This window comes from Sus scrofa, chromosome 13 (assembly GCF_054392235.1).
Source record: "Sus scrofa isolate SSC_HxYL_T2T_F1_AM1 chromosome 13, Sscrofa_HxYL_maternal_Yorkshire_Landrace_v2.0, whole genome shotgun sequence".
Lineage (NCBI taxonomy): Eukaryota > Metazoa > Chordata > Mammalia > Artiodactyla > Suidae > Sus > Sus scrofa.
The window spans coordinates 24,363,460-24,382,556 of NC_139395.1; the positions used below are offsets into that span (position 1 = coordinate 24,363,460).

General features: G+C 37.7%; 1 protein-coding gene and 1 non-coding gene across 7 annotated transcripts in view; both read right to left on the minus strand.

Moving 5' to 3' along the window:
* Positions 1–19,097, minus strand: part of LOC102158325 (uncharacterized) — a 503,690-nt gene that overhangs the window by 384,241 nt on the left and 100,352 nt on the right. The gene's annotated exons all lie outside the window — the stretch shown is intronic.
* On the minus strand, positions 12,574–12,679 carry LOC146397210 (U6 spliceosomal RNA). The gene has a single exon (XR_014825425.1). It is a non-coding gene; the product is annotated as a U6 spliceosomal RNA (small nuclear RNA).

The following is a 19,097-nucleotide window of genomic DNA, read 5'->3' on the forward strand; positions in this document are numbered from 1 at the left end:
TAAAGATGGTATTACCTCATGATAAAGAAGTCAATTCTCCAAGAAGAGACAGTAATTTTTATGCACATGTGTTTAACAACAGAGGATATAATATGTGAACCAAATCAGATAGAACTACAAGGAGAAAGAATTAAGTCCATTATTACTGTTGAGACTTCAACATATCTCAATCAGTAATTGACAGAATCAGCAGACAGAAAATCAGTGAAAATATAGTTCAACTGAGGAGCACCATCAATCAACTTGACTTAGTTGACATTTACAGAATATTTCATCTAACAACAGCAGAATACATATTATTCTCAATCTTACATGGGACATTCATGAAGAAAAACCACATTCCAGGCCATAACACACTTAAAGGTTTTTAAAAGAGAAATTATAAAAAATATTCTCTTGGAGTTCTTGTTGTGGCTCAGTGGGTTAAGAACCCGACATGGTGTCTGTGAGGATGCAGGTTCAATCCCTGGTCTTGCTCAGTGGTTGAGGATCTGGCATTGCCGCAAGTTGCAGTGTAGGTCACAGATGCGGCTCACATCCTGTGTTGCTGTGGCTGTGGAGCAGGCCTGCAGCTCCAATTCAACCTCTAGCCCAAGAACTTCTATATGCTGGAGGTGAGAAAGAAAGAAGAAAAGGAGGGAGGGAAGGAAGGAAGGAAGGAAAGAAAAGAGAAGAAAAATGCTCTTAACCCATAAGAGAACTGAAACAATAATCTGTGAAAGAAAGCTAACTGGAAAATCCCACAGTATTTAAAGACTAAACAATATACTTACAACTAATGCATGAGTTACAGAAGACGTCTCAGTTTTAAAAAACAGTTTGAACAAAATGAAAATATAAACAGAACTTACCCAAATTGGTGGAGTGCTACAAAAACAGGCTTTGAGGGAAAGTATAGTACGGAATGCATATATTAGAAAAGAAAAATATAAAAGCAATAATCTAAGCTAGCGCCAGCTACAAGAAAAATACTGGTATAAACATAAACTAAATAGGTGAAATAATAAAAAGGAGCACATAAGTCAATGTAATTGAAAACCAGAAAACAATAGAGAAAACTAATGATATCAAAAACTTGTTCAGTTAAAAGATGAATAAAATCAATGATTTTACTCAGACAAACCAAAAATAAAGAGAAAAAACACAAATCACTAATATCAGAAATGAAAAACAGACCATCATTTCTGAACTTACAGACATTTAAACGGTAATAAAAGAATATTCTGAAAAACTCTATGCTCACAAAAGTTATAACTTAGACAAAATAAATCGATTTCTTCAAAGACACACCTACTGAAACCCACACAAGTAGACAGAGATAATCTGAGAAGGCCTATATCTACTAAAGAAATTGAATCAGTAATTAAGAACTTTACAAATAAAGGAAACATCAGGCCCATATGATTTCTCTGGGGAATTCTAGAAAACATTTAAAGAAAAAATTATGCCAATTCTCTACAACCTCTTCCAAAAAGTAGAAACAGAGTGAATGGTTCCTAACTTATTCTATGACATGGTCATCACTACTTGAAAAGTAAAATCAGATAAAGATTTTACAAGAAAGAAAAACTATTCCAGTATCTCTCATGAACATAGATGTAAAATTTTTCAAGAAAATATAAGCAAATCAAACTCAACAATGTATAAAAAGCATTAAACACCACAACCTGGTGAAATTTATCCCAGGTATGCAAGGCTGATTCAACATTTGAAAATTAATTACTTCATTGCGTCAACAGGCTAAAGAGGAAAAATTACATGATCATATTAATAGATGCAGAATAAAGATTTGACAAAATACAAAACCCATTCATGGGAACAACCTTGGTAAACTAGGAATAAAAAGAGACTTCCTCAGTTTGATAAAGAATAAGTACAAAAACCTCCGGTTAATATCATCTTAGAAAATGGAAAAAGATAAATGCTTTCCTCCTAAGATCAGGAATAAGGCAAAGATGTTCTCTCCCACCTCTGCTTTTCAACATCATAGTGGAAACCCTAGATAATGCTATAGATAAGAAAAAGAAATAAAATGTATAGAGACTGGGAAGAAAGACATAAAGTTATACCTGTTCTTGGATGACATGATCACTTATATGGAATATCTGAAAAAAGAAATAAACTCGTAGAACTAAATAGTCAAATAGATTGATGGATCAGAATAGAGAGCCCAGAAATAGACCCATATAAATACAGTCAGCTAATCTTTGACAAAGGAGCAAAGATGCTACAAAAGAGAAGAGACAGTCTTTTCAACAAATTATGCTGGAATGATTTGATACTGACATGCAAAAAAAAAAATATGAATCTAAGCACATATTTTACAACTTTTACAAAAATTAATTGAAAATTGGGGGAGTTCCCATCATGGCTCAGTGGTTAACGAATCCGACTAGGAACCATGAGCTTGCAGGTTCGATCCCTGGCCTTGCTCAGCGGGTCAGGGGTCCCAAGTTGCCATGAGCTGTGGTGTAGGTCGCAGACGGGGATCAGATCTGGCGTGGCTGTGGCTGTGGGGTAGGCTGGCAGCTATAGCTCCTATTAGACCCCTAGCCTGGGAACCTCCATATGCACAGGTATGGTCCTAGAAAAGGCAAAAAGACCAAAAAAAAAAAAGGATCATAGACTGAAATGTAACATGTAAAACTATAAAACATCTAGAGAATACAGGATAAAATCTAGATAACTTTGGGCTTGGCAATGACTTTTTAGATACAACACCAAAGCATAATCTGTGAAATAAAATATTAATAAATTGGGTTTCATTAATATTAAAAAATCTGCTCTATGAAGAACATTATTAAAATAATGAAAAGACAAGTCACAGACTGGGAAAAAATATTTTCAAAATATGTCTTGTAAGGACTCGTATCCAAAATATAAAGAACTCTTAAAACTCAACCCTTTATTCTATTAATATGGTATATTTTATTTGAATATACACTTCTCCAAAAATAACATAAGAATGGCTCACAAACCCACGAAATATGCTCATCATTAGTCACTGGGGAAATACAAACTAAAACTACAGTAAGTTATCATTTTACACCCACTCTAAGGACCATAATCAAAGGCAAACAAGTCTTAGAAAAGCTATGGAGGAACTGGAACTCTCATACATTGCTGATGGGAATATTACATTGCACAGTTCTTTCGGAAAATCATTTGGAAATGTCTAAAAGCGAAAGCAAAATTATGACCTAGAAATTCCATCCAGGTATCTACCCCAGGAGAAATGGAGATGTATGTCTATATTAACATTTATATTCAATGTGCAGAGACATATTATTAAGAATAGAGTATAATTAGAAATGTTCTGAATATCTATGAACTAGCAAATGTTTAAACACAATGTGATACATTCATACAATGGAATACTATTCAGCAATAAAGAAGTACTGACACATGCTACAACACTGATAACTCCAAAAACAGTAGGCTAAGTGAAAATTTTTTAAAAAAACAGACACGAAAGACTGCATATGTTGTATCCAGAAAAAAGCAAATTACAAGTAAATAAAAGGTTACTTGGGGCCAGGAGTAGAATGAGAATTAAAGGCTGGATTCTGACAATATTGGCACAATTCAGCTCTATAAACTTAGAGTAACTGTACACTTGAAATAGCTGAATTTTATGGTACATAAATTATACGTCAATAAAACTCTTAAAGAATAAGAATGCAAATTATAACAATATGTAACCTGCCAGAAAACTGACTCATCACACACACACACACACACACACACACACACACACACACACACAATGTATCCATACCAATTCAATTCTTCCTTTCTCTCCTCCAAATGTAGATAATGTGCTCTACCCCCTCATTTATGATAATCTTACCACTTCCACCTATGACAAGTCTCCTTTCACCCTATTTAAGATACCTCACTTCATTTCTTTGCCCGATTTTCTCATTTCTTAAACTTTTCTCTATTGGTATCTTTTTTACCACCTTATATCAAGCTCATTTCTCTCATAATTTAAGAAAAATTTTAAAATAAATTTCTCCCCCTTTTTATTTTATTTTTTTCCTGTCTTTTTGACTTTTCTGGGGCTGCACCTGCAACATACGAAGGTTCCCAGGCTAGGGGTCTAATTGGAGCTGTAGCTGCCAGCCTACACAAGAGCCACGGCAACACGGGATCCAAGCCGCATCTTTGACCTACACCACAGCTCATGGCAACGCTGGATCTTCAACCCACTGAGCGAGGCCAGGGATCGAACCTGCAACTTCACAGTTCCCAGTCAGATTCGTCAACCACTGAGCCATGAAGGGAACTCATCTGCCCCTTTTTAAATGCATCTCTCTAGCCTGTCTTTTCTCCATCTTCTCTTAAACTCAGTTGCTTGGGTGAATCTTCTCTCAAAAAGGTCATTGATTATTTTCTACTTTCTAATTCCATAGTATTTGTTAATCCTGAGCTTGGATTCTCTCACGCACTCAACCTTGTTCATCATTACCTGCTTGAATTTCTCTTATCTCCTAGATACTACAGACCATATTTTTGTTTGTTTGTTTTGAACCTGTCTGAGCATTCATTTTTTTTCTTCTTTTTAACTTTTTTAAATTGAAGTATAGTTTATTTACAATGTTGTGTTAGTTTCAAGTGTACAGCAAAGTAATTCAGATACACACACACACACACACACACACACACACACACACACACCCATGTATCTTTTCCAGACTCTTTTCCATTATAGGTTATTCCAAGATATTGAACATAGTTTCCTGTGCTATAAAATAGGGCTGTGCTGTCTATGTATTTTATATGTAGCAGTGTGTATGTGTTAATCTCAAACTCCTAACTCATCGAAGACATACAGATGGCCAATAGGCACATTAAAAGATGCTCAAAATAACTATTAGAGAAATGCAAATCAAAACAATGAGGTGTTATTTCACACCAGTCAGAATGGCCATATTAAAAAGTCTACAAATAATAGATGCTGAAGAGAGTGTGGAGAAAAAGGAACCCTTCCATAGTCTTGGTAGGTGCAGCCACTATGGAGAACAGTATGGAGATTCCTTTAAAAACTAAAAGTAGAGTTACCATATGATACCTACAACCCTCTCCTGAGCATATATCTGAAGAAACCTCTAATTTGAAAAGTTACATGCACCCCAATGTCCACTACAGCACTATTTACAATAGCGAATACATGGAAGCAACCTAAATGTGTCCATCGACAGGTGAATAAAGAAAGAAGATGTATATATATACAATGGTATATAACTCAGCCATAAAAAGGAGTGGAATAATGCCATTTGCAGCAACATGGAAGGATCTGGAGATTATCATACTAAGTGAAGGAAGTCAGATAAAGACAAATACCATGATATCACTTATATGTGGAATCTAAAAAAAATGATATAAATGAACTTATTTAAATGGACTCACTCTTTATTCATCTTTGATTACACTTTTCTATACTTGCAGCTCAATACTAGTTTCCTTTAGAGTTCTTTTCCTGGTCAATTTCATGCTAATTTTATAGTCTCTTTAGCTAACTTCAAACACTCTTATTTCCAACAACCATCTTGTGGTGGACTGATTGCCTTAATGGCCCCAATTCTTCACCCCTCCCTACGTTTGAAACCTTTGTCATATAACATTGTAATATTGTACTGCTCTGACTTGAGCCTGGCTATACAACTTGCCAGTGAGATAGTAGCAAATATGATGGGCATAGAAGCCTGAAAGCATTTATACAAATGGGCTTGCAAGCTCCTGTTCCTCTCCCATTGCTCTGAGAATATGACAGAGAAGGAGAACATGCAGTACAGAGCCAACACTCCCTAGATGTTTTGGCCAAAAGCATTCTAAAGCAGCTGTCAGACAGGAACATGCAGACAAAGAATGAGGCCAAGCCGTACAATGTTCATAATGTAAATTAAATAAATGTTCATAATTATTCCACTGAAGTTTTGGTGTTATTTGTTATGCAGCATTATCAAGGAAATGTACAACTGATATACATCTCTATGGTGGAAACTAGTAAATCTATGTTTGCTTGTAGTCTCTGAGCCTCACAGTGGTAAACAGCTCTTGCCAAATATCCTACAAGCATCTTAAACCAACGTAAATAAAACTAAGATCATAATCTTTCCCCTATAATAAGATTAATTCTACCTCAAGTTTTGACACCATTATCTAATCCAGTCAACCAACCTAGAATCCATGAATCATCCAAACTTTGTCCACTCTCCTGATTACTCTCCCATCTCTAAAGGTACAAAATGTAGTCCAGGGAAGAGCAGCTAGCAGTTATTGGAAAAAGTGTGTGTGTGTGTGTGTGTGTGTGTGTGTGTGTGTGTGTGTGTGTGTGTCTCCTGGCACTAGCTGGAGTTTGCCCTTCCCAAAATGACATTTCTGAAAGATAAAAAATGTATTGTATTTGCTCTATCTGAGCAAGGGATAATTTGTTGTTGGGTTATTTTGGGTTTTTTCTTTGTTTTTAGGGCGACACACACAGCGTATGGAAGATCCCAGGATAGGGATCAAAATGGAGCTGTAGCTGCCAGCCTACACCACAGCCACAGCAACACCAGATCCAAGTCATGTCTGTGACATACACCATAGCTCACAGCAATGCCAGATCCTTAACACACCGAGCAGGTTCAGGGTTGAACCCGCATCCTCATGGGTACTAGTTGGGTTCATTACTACTGGGCCACAATGGGAACTCCAGCAGGGGGTAATTTGAAATTAAAAAAACAGTGTAAAAGAATAAAATCTTTGGAGGTGGGATCAAGATAGTGGAGGAGTAAGACATACCTTCTCACTTTCTCCCACAAACATATCAGAAAAAAATTTTTTAAAAATCTATATATAGAACAATTCGCATAGAACATCTACTGAGTGCTGGTAGAAGAACTTAGACCTCCATAAAGGGCAAGACACTCTCCACATAACCAGGTAGAACAAAAGGGGGAAAAAAGAGAGTAAGAGAAAGAGATATGAGAAAAAAAGGAATCAGGATGGGACCAGTACTGCAGAAAGGGAGCTATGAAAGAGGAGAGGAATCCACACCCTGAGAGGCCATTTAACTAATGGGGAGATCAGCCAGGATGGAGGAGGAGCCTCAAAGCTTTGGAGAAAAGCACAACAGCCAGTCAGAGGAGGGCAAAGCAAAGCAGAGAACCACACAGATTACTGGTACCACCACCCAGAACACCACAGCCTAAGACACTTGGGCAGGCAGGGCACTGAGATTCAGGCTTCTGGGGTCAGTTCTGGGAAAAGGCCTAGGGTTGGCTCTGTGGAGACGGCTTGAGGGGACTAGAGAACAGTGTGCCATGGGCTGGGGAATGGTGCGCTACAGCCCAGCAAGTGCAGAAAAAGCAAGGAGCCATTGATGGTGAGAGTGAGAGGAGGAAGAAATAGGACCACCATATGAACGTCTTTCTCTGTGCAAGTGTGGGTTCTCTGACATTAGGGCATCTCTTGCACAGGCTACAGCAGCAGGTGTAAACTGTTACATTTATCTTGGACTCCTGAGGTGGGCACTGCACACCACCACTAAAAGTCCTGTCAAGAGGCACCACCTGCAGCCCCAGTCACCTCAGGGGTTGCTGCCAAGAAAGGCCCTGCAACCAAGCACCTCCTGGGAACCAAGCAGCCATCCTGGGAATGCACACACCCCACCACTGCCACTACCAAAGGTTCTGGGCACCACCCCACATCCCTGAGGGTCATCACCATTGCCAAGGGCCCTAAAACCAGAAACAGCCTGCTGCCCCCACCTCCTTGAGGGTCCTCACCACTGGCAAGGGACTGGCAACCGGGCAATGCCTATAGGTGATGCCCATTGCTGCCACCTCCCTGAAAGCATGCACAGGCTATATACCTGCACACACTGAGGAAAAAGAGCAGGAATCCAAACCGAAGGCAGACCTCATGCCAACAACAACAACAAAAACATAGCAAGCCCTCACAAGCTACCCAGGGATGCTCCTGCATATAAATAGCCCTACAAGAATACCATAGATAATTGTTTTGCCTAAAAGCACAGAATAAGAAAATTATAAGCGAAATGAAGAAGCATGGGAACCCTTTCCAGTTAAAGAAACACGGGCATTCCTCTGAAGGAGCAAACAATCTACTGCCTAACAGACACCAAATTCAAGAAGGAGATAATGAAAATACTGAAGGAATTAAGAATGGACATGAACAGTAACAGAGATCACTTTAAAATGGAACTAGAATCTATAAGGAGGAGCCAAGAAAAATTAGAAAATTCATTTATAGAGGCAAAAGCTGAGTTAAAGACATTGAACAGCGGAATTAAGAATGCAGAGTAACAAAATAAGTGACTTAGAAGATAAAATAATGGAAATCACCCAATCAAGACAGCAGACAGAAAACTGAATGAAAAAATTAAAACAATATATGAGATCTATGGGATACTATACAGCATGCCAATCCATGCATAATAGGCATTCCAGAAGAAGAAAAAGAAAAGGGGCTTTAAAATATACTTGAAGAAATTATGGCTGAAAACTCCCCAAATCTAAAGAAGGAAACAGATATTCAAATGTAGGAATCACAGAGGGCCCCAAACAAGTTGAACCCAAACAGGCCCGCACCAAGACATATTATAATAAAAATGCCAAAAGTTAAAGATAAGGAGAGGATTCTAAAGGCAGCAAGAGAAAAACCAAGAATTAATTATGAGGGAACCCCCATAAGGCTACCAACTGATTTCTCTCCAGAAACACTACAGGCCAGAAGATAGTGGCAAGACATAGTCAAAATTCTAAAAGGGAAAAATTTGCAGCCTATAATACTTCACGCATAAAGATTATGACTTAAAATAGAAGGAGAAATAAATAATTTTTCAGGAAAACAAAAACTAAAATAATATAGCAATGCTAAACACATTTTAAAAGAAATACTCAAATGTCTCCTTTACATAGGAAAGAAGTAAGAATATACAGGGTGGAGGAAATCACAAGTGGAAAGTAATCACTTAAATAAGCCAGTATACAGATAAAAAAGAAGAAAAAAAACCTATTTGTGAAAGTGATGACAAACACAAGAAAGAGAAAAAGAATAAACTTGAAGATATAAAAAAGTACATGGGAAGTTCCCTTCATGGGGCAGCAGAAACAAATCTGATTAGTATCCATGAGGATTCAGGTTTGATCCCTGGCCTCACTCAGCAGCTTAAGGATCCAGCATTGCCACAAGCTAGGGTGTAGGTCACAGATGCAGATCAGATCCCAGGTCGCTGTGGCTATGGTGTAGACCGGCAGCTACAGCTCCAATTCGACCCCTAGCTTGGGAACCTCCATGTACCATGGGTGTGGCCCTAAAAACTTAAAACAAAAGGACTTGAAAATCATAAAATGTGGAGAAGAAGAGTAAGAAAATCTAGACTCTTTTTTTTAAAGAATGTGTTTGGGCCTATGTGACTATCGGGCTAAACAAGCAGATATAGGAAGGGTTTAACATACATTTTAAAAAAAAAAAAAAAGGGCAACCACAAATCAAAACCAAACAATACATTCAAAAAAACCAAAAATAAGAGGACACAATCATAATATAAAAGGAAATCATTCAGCCAAAAAGAGAAAAAGAAAAGAACTAAGGAGAAACATAGGATCAACTGGAAAACAAGGTTTAAATGACAATAAAAAACATAGCTATCAATAATTACCTTAAATATCAATGGACTGAATCCTCCAATCAAAAGACATAGAGTGGTAGATTGTATTAAAAAAAAAAAGAGCCTACAATATGCTGCCTACAAGAGACCCACTGTAGGGCAAAGGACACATATAAACTGAAAGTTAGGAATTGAAAAAAGATATTTCATGATAATGAAAATGACAGGAAAGTGGGAGTTGCAATACCCTTGAATTGAAGGATCAATTCAAGAAGAGGATATTATACTCATCAGTATATATACCCCTAATTATAGAAGCACCCAAATACACACAGAAAATACTAAGAAACATAAGAGGAGAAATTGATGGGAATATGATAATAGTAGGAGACATTAACACCCCACTCACATCAATGGACAGACCCTCTAGACAGAAAAATCAACAAGGCAACAGAGATCCTAAACGACACAGACTTAATTGATATTTTCAGGATATACATCTAAAAAAACCCAGGATATGTTTTCTTTTCAAGTGCACATGGAACATTCTCTAAGATTGGCCACATACTGGGGCACAAAACTAACCTCAACAAATTCAAAGAGTATAGAAATGATTTCAAGCATCTTCTCTGACCACGATGGCATGAAACTAGAAATCAGTCACAGGAAAAGAAAGGAGAAAAAACTGACTACATGGAGACTAAACAACATGCTACTAAAAAACCAATGAGTCAACAAGGAAATCAAAAAGAAAATTAAAAAATACCTTAAGACATTAATAATGAAAACACCACCCACATAAAATCTATGGGATGCCGCAAGAGCAATCCTTAGAGGGAAGTTCAAAGTGATATATGCCCGCCTCAAAAAAGAAGAAAAATCTTTAATCAACAACTTAAGCTACCACCTAAAAGAATTAGAAAAAGAATAAACAAAACCTGAAGTCAGGAGAAGGAAGGCAATCATAAAGATCAGAGAGGAAATCAATAAAATAGAGATTAAAGAATAGAAAAATCAATAAAACCAGGAGTGATTTCTTGAAAGGGTAAACAAAATTGACAAACCTCTGGCTGGACTCACCAAGAAGAAGAGAGAGAGAACCCAAATAAAGTAAGAAATGAAAAGAGAGAAATCTCAACAGATACTGCAGAAAAACAAAAAACAAAAAGTCAGAGAATACTATAAACAATTACATGCCAACAAATGTGACAACCTAGAAGAAATGGGCAACTTTCTAGAAACATACAGCCCACCTAAATTGAATCAAGAGGAAATAGATAATTTGAATAGACCAATCATTAGAAATGAAATTGAATATGTAATAAAAACACCCCCTACAAAGAAAAGTCCAGGACAAGATGGCTTCACATGAGAATTTTACCAAACATACAAAGACGAACTTAAAGATTCTAGAAGGAGGAATACTCCCAAAGATTCTAGGAAGCCACCATCTCCCTAATGTCAAAACCAGACAAATATACTACCAGAAAGGAAAATTATAGGACAATATCTCTGATGAATATAGATGCAAATATTCTCCACAGAATTTTAGCCAACCAAATGCAACAACACATAAAAAAGATCATACACCATGACCAAGTAGGGATTTTTATCTCAAGTTCACGAAGATGGTTAAACATATGCACATCAATCAATGTCATACATATTTTAAAAAAGTCAAAAACCATATGATCATCTCAATAGATGCAGAAAAAGCATTTGACAAAATCTGCATCCATTCATGATAAAACTCTTAACAAAGTGGATATAGATGAAAAATATCTCAACATAATAAAAGCCATTTATGATAAACCCACAGCCAATATGATACTCAACAGAGAAAACCTGAAAACCTTCCCACTAAAATCTTAAACAAGGATGCCGACTCTGACCACTTTTATTCAACATAGTATTAGAAGTCCTAGGCATAGCAATCAGACAAACAAAAGAAATAAAATGTATTCAAACTGAAAAAGAAGAGGTAAAATTGTCACTATATGCAGATGATAACTATAAATAGAAATCCCTAAGGACTCCACACAGAAACTACTCAAACTGATCAATGAATTCTGAAAAGTAGCAGGATACAAGATCCAGATTCAGAAATCAGTTTCATTTCTGTATACTAACAATGAAACATTAGAAAAGGAATAAAAAACAATGCCTTTTAAAATCACACCCCCTAAAATTAAATACCTGGGAATAAACCTGACCAAGGAGGAGAAAGACTTACATGTTGAGAACTATAAAACTTTAATCAAGGAAATTAAGAGGATTCAAAGAAATGCAAAGATTACCCATGCTCCTGGACTGTAAGAATTTAATATTGTTAAAATGCTATACTACCCAAAGCAATCTACAGATTTAATGGGATCTCTATCAAGTTACCCATGACATTTTTCACAGAACTAGAACAAATAATCCAAAAATGTATATAGAACCATAAAAGAACCAGAATTGCCAAAGCAATCCTGAGGGAAAAAAACAAAGCAAGAAGTATAACTCTCCTAGACTTCAGACAATATTACAAAGCTACAGTGTAATCAAGTCAGTGTGGTACTGGTACCAAAACAGACATACAGATCAAATGGAACAGAATAGAGAACCCAGAAATAAACCCAGACACCTACGGGCAATTAATCTTCGATCTTTGTTGAAGGCAAGAATATAAAATGCGAAAAATAGAATCTCTTCAGCAAGCGGTGCTGGGGAAACTGGACGGTTGCATGTAATTCAATGAAACTACACAATACACACAAAAATAAACTCAAAATGGCTTAAAGACTTAACTGTTAGACATGACACCATAAAATTCCTAGAAGGGAAGTTAGGTAAAACATTCCCTGACATAAATCATGCAAATGCTTTATTTGGTTAGTCTCCCAAGGAAATAGAAATAAAAACAAAAATAAATAAATGGGACCTAATCAAACTTATAAGCTTTTTTTTTAATATATATGAAATATTTCACGAATTTGCATGCATCCTTGCACAGGGGCCATGCTGATCTTCTCTGTATCATTCCAATTTTAAGATATGTGCTGCCAAAGCAAGCACAAACTTATAAGCTTTTGCACAGCAAAGGAAACCATTTTAAAAAATACAAAAGAGCTCCTTCAGAATGGGAGAAAATATTGCAAATAATGCAACAGGCAAGGGCTTAATCTCCAAAATATACAAAAAACTCATCCAACTCAACAACAAAAAACAAATAACCCAAATCAAAAAATGGGTAGAAGACCTAAACCGACATTTCTCCAAAGAAGACATATAGATGGCCAGTAGGCACATGAAAAAATACTTGATATCATTAATTATTAGAGAAATGCAAATCAAAACTACAATGAGGTACCACTTCACACAGGTCAGAATGGCCATCATTAATAAGTCTACAAATAACAAATGCTGGAGATATTGTGATAAAAAAAAGAACCCTCCTACACTGTTGGTGAATAGCATGAAGCTTCCTTGGAAAACTGAATATAGAACTCCCTTATGATCCAGCAATCTCACTCCTGGGCATATATCCAGACAAAACTCCAACTCAAAAAGATACATGCACCTAAATGTTCACAGCACCAGGACACAACAGCCAAGACATTGAAACAACCTAAATGTCCATTGACAGACGAGTGGATTAAGAAGACATGATACATATATACAATGGAATATTATTCAACCATAAAAAAGAAGGAAATAATTCCATCTGCAGCAACATGGATGCAACTAGAGAGTCTCACGCTAAGCGAAGTAAGTCAGAAAGAGAAAGACAAATACCGTATGAGATCATTTACATATGGAATCTAAAATATGGCACAAATGAACTTATCTACAAAACAGAAACAGATGCACAGACACGGAGAACAGACTTGTGGTTTCTGAGGAGAAGGGAGGAGAGAATGAGATGGACTGGTAGTCTGGGGTTAGTAGATGCAAACTATTACAGGTGGAATGGATAAGCAATGAGTTCCTACTATATAGTACAGGTAACTGTATCCAATCTCTTGGAATAGACAATGATGGAAGATAATGTAAAAGGGAATGTATGAGTAGATCACCTTGCTGTACAGCATAAATTGGCACAACACTGTAATTCAATTATACTTTAATAAAAAATAAAAATTTTTAGAAAGAATAAAATTTTTAAATTATTCCTCCCACATATTAGATAAAGAGTTGAAGATAAATTTTCTTAGCTCTAATGTTTGTTTCTGTAGGTTTTTTTTGTTTTTTGTCTTTTTGTCTTTTTAGGGCCGCACCCGCAGCATATGGAGGTTGCCAGGGTAGGGGTCTAATCAGAGCGGTAGCCGCCGGCCAACGCCAGAGCCACAGCAATGCCAGATCTGAGACGAGTCTGCAACCTACACCACAGCTCACGGCAACACCAGACCCTTAACCCACTAAGCAAGGCTAAGGATCGAACCTGCAAGCCCATGGTTCCTAGTCAGATTCATTTCTGCTGTGCCACTCTGGGAACTCCTGTCTCTGTGTCTTAATAAAAGAAAAATTGACATATTTCATGATGCTGTGTTTTCAAAGACTGAAGTCTGGGGGGAATTATCTGATGGTTTTAAAAATCATCTTTTTGGAGTTCCCATCATGGCACAGCAGAAATGAAGCCAACTAGGAACCATGAGGTTGCAGGTTCGAAGCCTGGCCTCACTCAGTGGGGCAAGGATGCGTTGTTGCCGTGAGCTGTGGTGACAGTTGCAGACGTGGCTCGTATCCTGTGTTGCTGTGTGTGACTGTGGTGTAGGCCGACAGCTGTAGCTCTGAATGGATCCCTAGCCTGGGAACCTCCATATGTCATGGGTGTGGCCCTCAAAAGCAAAAAATAAATAAATAAAAATCTTCTTTTTCCCTTATATACACTTAGAAAAATTAATTTTGAAAAAGATTAATGAAATGGCTACCGATGTTGCATACAGGCTGAAGGTGACAATAACAAAATAATGTGTTTTTCACCCACCCTTTCTTCTGTTGCAACATGAGTATCTAGACATAGTTCTCAATGCTATTCAGCAGGATCTCCTTGTACATGTAAGGATAACCTGACCCCCTTGCTGTACAGTGGGAAAATAAAAAAAAAAAGAAATATAACATGAATTTAATTTTAATAATTAAAAAAAAACAAAATAATGTGTTTTTCAAACAATATAATACATATAGGGAAGCAGTAAGGTAGAGCAAAATGAATTAAAATGTGCTATACCCTCATTTGAAAACATGCAGAAAATGACAGCAGAAGAATTTAAAGCCTTCTCATGGAACAGAACAGAAATTATCAACAATCCAAAAGACGACTGAGAGAAGTAAGAGGAAAACCTCTTTGGAAAGATGGGGCTGAACAATAACAAAACCCCACCAAATCCTTCTGAAGGAAAAAATGTTGAATGTTCATTTTTCTAAAAAGGCAAATTCATCTAATTAAAAGCTTTGAGATAAATGCAGACATAGCATAAAGCCTATTAGGATATGTCTTTCAGCATTGTCTTAATGAGTCAAATGATTTGGTCTAATAAACCCTACGTTTTATTGGAGTTCCTGTTTTTAAAAGAAACTTCTAAGCAAATTCTTAGAAATACTGCCTTACAAAAAAGGAAAGAATTAAGGAGGCAGCACAACCTAAGCACTGGAATTTAGCAGACCTGGCTTTGAGGCCTGTATCCACCAGTTACTAACTGTTAGAACTTGATGAATTCGTTAATATCCCTGAGCTTTGATTCTGTACCCTTTAAAATGAATTTTAAAGGATTCTTCATGTCATGAGTATAAAATGAGATAAAGTGTATAAAGCAGTACTTAACATAAAACAAGTGCTTAATAAATGCTAACTACTATTACAATGTTTTACTTTTATTTACACAATTATTACTGAAATTGCCCAAAATAATAGAAGATCATTTAGAATCTGTAGAGGACATCTTTTATTTGTAGTTACCCTATCAAATGAACTCCCTCTCCAAACTGTGACAGCATCCACATTTCGAACCCTACCTCCTTTATTTGGATATCCAAAATACTACATTTCCCAAGAATCCTTGCATTTATAGAACAGACAAGCAGCCTACTTTGCACCAGTCAGGTGTACCCATGTATTACCAAGAGGGAGGGAGAAGGGAGCTGTGAAAGGAAAGCTAAGGGCAAGACATACATTTTGATGATACAGGATGATTTTGAAATCAGCACAGAGAGTCCAAGATATTGGAATTGACAGTTGTAGTAGGAAAGTTCCCAGTTTCTGGCAGACACAGAGTGTGGGGCAGAGGTAGCAGCTCCCTTGCCTCAGGGGTGTTGTTCTGGAAGCTGTTCCTGTAAGCGTACTTCACAGGATTATTAGAAAGCTAAAGATAGAGACTATTGCCTAACTGATATCCCTTAATAAACACCTTTGGGTTAAATTAGCTAAAGTGGATGCTGTTATCTATCACAAAGTAGCCCGAGTCATGGAAGTCCTGACTGGGAACTAATTTTACATAAAATTCTATTTTGTTTGGCCTCCATGGATGAGAAGGGAGAAAGCTCAACAGGCGGCCATTTATGTGAAGATCCCACTCTAAGAAAGAAGACAGGCTCAGGGAATAAAGTTAACCCAGATTCATAGGTATGATACAGAAGAAACCCTCAATGGTACTGGGGATGAAAATTTATGAACAGGGACAAAGTAAAGAGTGCCAGTCATTTGGAGGATCTCCCAGCCCAGCCTCTGCTTTCATGGATGAGTTCTACCAGAGAACCTTTGAGAAAATACTGAAAATGTTCTTGTACAGTATTTAAGTTATTGATGACAAAAGGCTACACAGCTCTGCAGTCTATATGACGAGGTCAGAGCTACGAGAAATGGAGGCACTTTTTCTCACTTGGAGATTTCTCCGGAGGAAAAACAGCTAGAGCAAATTTAAAAGCAGGTCAAAACGGGCTCCTCATGGACCAGCAAAGGAAAAGAAGAGGATATCGTGTTGATGGTCAAGCATCATCAGGAGATGGTGTTGCAGTTTCACATCACCTATGCTGGCTGAGCACTTTTAAAAAATTATTTTTCCAAGGAACCCAAGCAGGATTGAAAAACGATGTCTCATCATAGTCAACAGAATTGTTCGTAAGCACGTATCTTTTGAGAAACAGGTCTGAGTGCAGGATAGGGAAACAATAGGAAGAGTCACTTAAATCTTGTTAGGATTCCATTCTCCTCCCTTCTCAAGGCTCAGTTTTGTTCTGTGGCTGGTGGGTCATGAGGAAGCATGGGCTGTATCAGAAAGTTTGTTCTAATCAAGCTCTTTAAAACACACAGTGAGAGAAGATCACATGACTCTCAGAAATGGCATTTGTTATGGTTCAGTAGAAGATACTGTCTCTTCATCTATACAGTCACTCTGGGTTCTAGGCTGGGAAGTACAAAGGCTCTATGAAGAACTTAAAATAATAGCTCAGAGTCTGCTAGAGTACACCATGAGGTGCAGGGATATGTCTGCTCTTCTCTAACCTTGAATTTACACATCCCAGAAGAAGACTTCCACTGAGTTGACTTGCCTCCAATATGTACGATCATCACCAGAAAAACTTTGAACAAAGTCAGTTAAGAAGTACTTGGTCTGACCACATGACCTACCTTTGGTTTAGTGTTTAATCCTTTTCCTAATCAATACTGGCCAGGGTAGCTGGATTCATTTTCAAGCAGTGTGCTGTGAGTGATAGCAATTTATACAAGAAAGGAGAGATTCGGAGCGACAAAGCAGTAAGGGTATGGCAGCACTTGGAACTGCACGGTCCCCTTCATGGTCTCCAAGTGCAACACTTATCCGGGAGAATTTAAAACTCGGGACAGCATCCATTTAACGCTGTGGACTAGCTGCTACTTTTTGACATTTTGCCAACAAGCCAGATCAGAATCCTACATTCTCTCCACCCACTGGTATAAACATACACTGTCAGAGATCATTTCTTTTGAGACTATCCCAATGAACTACAATCTTTTAAGGCAGTAATTTCCAATTTCCACAGAACATGAATCCCACATATATTATTCTCAAAAAAGGCTCCATAGTCCACTAACTCCCAAGATGAAATGCTGAATCTATAGAAATTAACCCTCTGTCTAGAAAAAGAGGAGGCCATAACCTAATGTGGCTAATTAATAAAGTGTGAGATGACTTCTAAAGACCTAAGCCTGGGATCGCAATGTGAGAAGAGAACTGTTATAATGGAACAGAGGGCAGCAAAAAGGGGCATCCAGCTTCTTGTGTATACATAAAATTATAAATGCTACAGGGCTCTGTGCCAACTCTTACAAAGAAACTTCTGAGTTTTGGCTGAACCATACCACCAAGATGCTGAACAAGTTTCTAGTAGCTAAGAGAAAAAAGAACAGAAGCCAATCAAAAATTTTTTGCTGTCATCTATATGTTCTGGATAGGCATTGCTCCATTACTTGGATGGCATCCTTGGAGATACTTAACGGATGGTGACAGGAGTCAATCTTCTCAAGACTCATCCAGGTAGTGCGGTGGGTGGTAGAAATGCAAAGACCAAGGCAAACAAAGGTCTGTCCTTGGGGAGCCCCCAAGCCTCTGTTCTTCCCACAACTTTCAATAATTCGGTCATCATCTTACAGTTCAAATCTGTAATTTCTTAGTACTTAGCCCCCACCCTTTGTCACTGGCCAGGCTTTCTAGTATTAGGGGTAGCCTCACAAACCAGCAGACCCACAGTTTATCCCATAAAATACAGCTTGAAGGAAGCCATGAAGCACTTCTAAGTAAGGGTTCCTGCTTGCAGAACCACAAAATGGAACCTATTCTAGCTAAAACAAAACCCCTTACCCCTATTTCAAATAATTGGCTTTCTCATCAATTCGCCTGGGGTGAGCCATGTACTTGGTGAGAAAATGTAGACTAGGCAATGCATAAAGAGTCAAGATGGCTTTCCTGACCTTGGGGCTTGGTCTGGGCCAATGGGAAAGCAAGAGCAACAAAATCTGGCCATCTGGTGAGAGTCTATTTCTAAATACTCTTTCTACCTTCTCCCCATCTATGATTTTTCCTCATCCAAAGGAGAGGAAGAATGTATTGCCTAAAGAGCAGGACAATGCTAGCTGTTGTAACACAGAAAATATAATGAATCAAACACAACAGTTGTTAATTTCTTGCTTATAATAAGTTCAAAATGAGAAGGATTTTGATAAGTAAAAGCTCTGGTTACTGAAATGCAACAGGAAACACTGGTGAGGGAGTTCCCGTCATGGCTGAGTGGTTAATGAATCCAACTAGGAGCCATGAGCTTGCGGGTTCGATCCCTGGCCTCGCTCAGTGGTTTAAGGATCCTGCGTTGCTGTGACCTGTGGTGTAGATCACAGACCCTGCTTAGATCCCGTGTTGCTGTGGCTATGGTGTAGGTTGGTGGCTACAACTCTGATTAGACCCCTAGCCTGGGAACCTCCATATGCCGCAGACGCAGCGCTAGAAAAAAGACAAAAAGA